Source organism: Grampus griseus (genome assembly GCF_964374135.1).
Source record: "Grampus griseus genome assembly, chromosome: 8".
In the NCBI taxonomy this organism is placed as follows: Eukaryota; Metazoa; Chordata; class Mammalia; order Artiodactyla; family Delphinidae; genus Grampus; species Grampus griseus.
Window position 1 is genome coordinate 22,939,881 of NC_139002.1, and position 4,565 is coordinate 22,944,445.

General features: G+C 38.8%; 1 pseudogene across 1 annotated transcript; it reads right to left on the minus strand.

Annotated features, from left to right (window-relative positions):
• Nucleotides 1-537: 537 nt before the first annotated feature.
• Nucleotides 538-1,080, minus strand: LOC309825661 (mitochondrial inner membrane protease subunit 1-like; annotated as a pseudogene). The gene has a single exon. The product of its transcript is annotated as a mitochondrial inner membrane protease subunit 1-like (transcript).
• Nucleotides 1,081-4,565: the final 3,485 nt, after the last annotated feature.

Consider the following 4,565-nt stretch of genomic DNA (forward strand, 5'->3'; position numbering starts at 1 on the left):
TGCTGGTGAAACTTGTCAAGATTTGCTTTACTCTCTTCCTGTAACCCTGTACTTCCAGGGAAAACTGAATTGTTTTTTAGTGAGATCTTCTGATCCTGTTTATCCTTTTACCTTATAGGTCAGATAATCTTCCTTGTTTGTTGACAACATGCCTTACTTTCAGTACTGAGGAATTGTTTCCTATATTTTACTTTTATGATTTTGTCTGTGTCTGGGAAGAGATTTGAAACTAGTTGTTCCACTGTTACCTTCCCTAGAATTTAAAAGATTAAGAAGAATTTTTACATAAATTGCAGTTCATCTCCTTCTTAAGAATAAGAAAGATTTCTTTTCAAATTCTTCTCAGCATGTGGCTTAGCGCATTCATTTTCAATTGATTTATATTAGCTTTCTTTAGACTTGCCCCCCCCCCCCAATTTGGGAGTACTTGGTTTTTATTTTTTTGAATAGTATTTTATTGGTAAGTATATGATTTCAGTGACAATAATAAATTCACTTGAACAGGAGACAATAAGCAAGTCAAAGAATAAATGCTTGCTAATCATTGTAAAATTTGTGTCCATTACGGCCTTCAGGTAGAAATCCAAATCACTCAGAGGCCAAATCTTAAAGAAGACACATCCTCTTATTAGTCTACATGGAATAGGTTCAAAGTACTTGCAATCTGTAGAATTGTGTAGATTACCACCTTCTAACCAAACATGATCTATTGGCACATAATTATAGCTTTTAAAGAAACCTGATGGACTATTGCTGGGGATTTTGTCTCCTTTCAAACCAATTACTCTTTTACAAAAATTTGATTTTGGATCACTTGGGCTTTTTGCAATCACAGTGTCACCTTTTTGGATGTCATAAAAATGTCAATTAAGATTCTCTGCAAATTTGCAAATATTTTAACATCTGAATTTTGAATTGTAGGCTCCATTGATAGTCCAGAATACATGACAGCACCACCAACATGTTCAAAAACACAATGAGCTACACAGTTATACTGAACAGTATAGCCAACAGTTGAAGGGTTTTTCCCAGAAGACCATGAAGCAGAGACTTCATGTAGACTCTGCCACCATTGGCCATAACTCTATTCTGCAATACATTCAATTTTTCAAGTAGTTGCAGGGCTTCTAAAAATAAACATCTAAAGCATGTCTCAAAACATATATGGGTGATGTGTATTTTCAGGATTTCTCTGGCCCCAAAGAGACCCAGGAGGCTCTCATCCAGGACTCAGGTGGTCCTTTCTCAGGAGGCTGGTCCTCCACAATGCTCTAACCATGATAGCTCTGAAGAGGTTAGTTGTGTGCCTGAGGGAAAGGAGAGAGATTGCAGTGAGTAGGCATGTTTGCAACCACGCTTCTCCCTGGGCCACTTGTTGGGGCTGATGGATAGCAGAACCATCAATAAAGTGCTTGGCCTCACTCCCCTCCATACTCTCAGGGTTCCAGGCCACACCTCCTACTCATTTACAGACACAATTTGTTTTGTAGATGATCTCTGGCAAAATTTTATCTCCCTGGCTTCCCTGTGCCCTTGACATTGCTATTGGGTATGTTCCCCCATCCATCAGGTAATTAATATCCAAAAAGGGAAACAAATCTGAAATACAATTGGGAAGATATATCTACTGATATAATACAAAAGCAAATATAAAAGATTTTTGGATTATCTTTGCTGCTGTACATCATTGTTAGCGTAGATGATGTGTTAGCTCTAACAGTGTTGACTTGTGCATTATTCTATAATTCTTCGCCCCTATTTCTGAAGTAAATTCCTTACTGAAATGATTTCATGTACTGGCAGTAACATTTCAGCTGCTTTCAACACGGCACCTTAGCTGTCTTTCTGAGTGTTATCTCTTAACCATTCCTACCAAATGAAATTTAGATTTTGAATGTTATTATATTTACATCATTTTAAAGCTTTTTTCTATAAAATGTATGCATTCTAACTTATTTTGTAAGGAATTAGGAGTGGGGTCCTAGTTTAGAACATTTCTATTTCTTTCTGACATTTAGTAAGCTGTTACAGAAAACTGATGAGGGTAGCTTACTGTCTTCAAGTTACATCAGTTATTTAGTGAATTGAATGAGAATACATTAAGCTTAATTTTAGAATGTTCCTTCTTATAAATGTATCATGTACGTCATAGAGACTTACCAGGCCCACTAATATGGGAAGTCAGATATCACTCCCTTTGCGGGATCAGGTTTAATTGAATCTTTGAGAGGGAAGTAGGGGACCACTAAAGAAAACTCCAAGTGATTCATGTAGCAGTATTTATAAACCTCTGAGTCAGTAATGATTCAGCACTGAAGCACAGTTCTGAGGACGCTGCTTGGTTAAAGAGACAGTGGTGTGAAATTAAAGCTGAGACCACTTGTAGTTCTTATTTGTGGATATGTGGCATTACGAGCAGGCAAAACATTTGGCCCAAGACCCTTTTCACTCCAGGTTCATCTGTGTAATTGTTTACGAACTTGAGAAGTAAATTTAAACTCTTCCTCCCAGTTGCTTTTTGAAAAATAATACAAACAGAAAAAAAGGTATCTTGTGTAAGTTTATTTGAAAGTAAAATTTGGGTCTAATTATATTAAAAAATACTACTAGCATTTCTTGAATACTTTATACCAACTGTATTACAACTATGCTGTTTGTCTTATAATATCCATTTTACAAATGATGAAACTGAGGCTTAGAGATGTTAAAAGCTTGCTGAAAGTAATATAGCTAATAAAAAATTTTCAGTCAAGATTAAAAATCAGATACTTGCTGTCAGACAGACCAAAGTTCCCTATACTATGCTGTCTCCTGTGCAGGAAAGAAGTGAAGCACCATGTCAAATGAGCCAAACTGCCAAATTCAACCTGGGTTGAAAGTAAACTTCCTAAAATTTTAATCACTGAATGATGGAGAGAACATCAGGAATCATTTTGAAAGTTTGGAAGGTAAGAGCATGATGTAAATGAAGACAACACTTCTCTGTCTTTGGTTTGATCGGTAAAATTATGACCTTCAATTTTCACTGTTTATTCTTTTGAATTTTAAAGACAGATTCAGGGCAACTTTGTCATATTTGTGATGATTGCTATGAGTGTATCTGAGAATTTTTCTTTTAGAATGACATTGGATTATGATGAGTTTACCCAGTAGAATATGTGGGGGACCAAACTTATGACATCAGTTGGCAATGTGGGGACAGATCCATCAGGCTCAGCAATGCTTGGCAACGCAGTGTGTTCTTCCAGCCTCCCAGGACTGGATTCTGTATTATGTAGCCCCCATCCCTCCGGGTGAAATCTGGTTCCTTGAATGACTGGACCATTTCCATTGCTGGTCAAGATGTATTTGCAGAGTGAGAGGTGATGGCAGAAATGTATACTTTCAGCATGGATAGTTCTTAGTAGTATGGGGGTGGGGAGGCTTCCCTGGAGGTCTTGTGGTTAAGACTCTGTGCTTCCACTGCAAAGGGCACGGGGTCGATCCCTGTTTGGGGAACTAAGATCCCGCATGCCCTGCAGTGTGGCCACACACCCACACCCACACAAAGTACAGAGAGGAAGCCATAGAGAATAGAGGTCCCCACACATTTGAATTCACAGTTATACATCTTACATTCATCATACATTAAATTATTTGTGGGGGGGGGTTCATAGGGTCGTCAACGTTTTATTTTTTAAGTAAGAATATTAAAAAGAACTCTGCCATCTGCTATCATTTCATAAGAGAAAGACTACTTTAAGCTATAAAGAGGAAGGACATAGTATCAGGATAAAGAAAAATTGTCTAAATGGAATAGATTTAGCTTCACTAAAAACTCACTTTATTGTATAAATGGAATAGATTTAGCTTCACTAAAAACTCACTTTATTGTATTAATCTTTTTTAAGATTAATTAATTAATTTATTTTTGGCTGCATTGGGTCTTCATTGCTGTGCATGGGCTTTCTCTAGTTGCAGCGAGTGGGGGCTACTCTTTGTTGCAGGGCAGGGGATTCTCATTGCAGTGGCTTCTCTTGTTGTGGAGCACGGGCTCTAGGCACTTCAGTAGTTGTGGTTCATGGGCTCTAGAGCACAGGCTCAGTATTTGTGGTGCATGGGCTTAGTTGCTCCGCGACATGTGGGATCTTCCCGGACCAGGGATCGAACCTGTGTCCTCTGCATTGACAGGAGGATTCTTAACCGCTGTGCCACCAGGGAAGTCCCTGTATTAATCTTAATACAATAATTTTTCCTCAGCCTGATGGAAATTAAGTCATGGGTCAGAACTGCCTGTGGACCATTGCCAGACAAGCCCCAAATGTGGAGCATTTGGAAGCCACATGAGTCCTAGAACTCTGGCTCACTCACCAGACCTGAGGGAAATCTTGGGGGAAAAAGTGCCCTAAATAAAGAAGCCCAGAACAGGGTCTTATACATACTGTGTACTCAAAACTCTTTTGTTGTTGAAATTGAAGAGGGATGAATGTTTGCCAAGTGCCAGGATTGAATCTAGGGAGTGGCTAGCAGAGGACAGAGAGGACTCTGGTCTCCCTTCAGGACACCCACCCCTTTTACCCCACTGG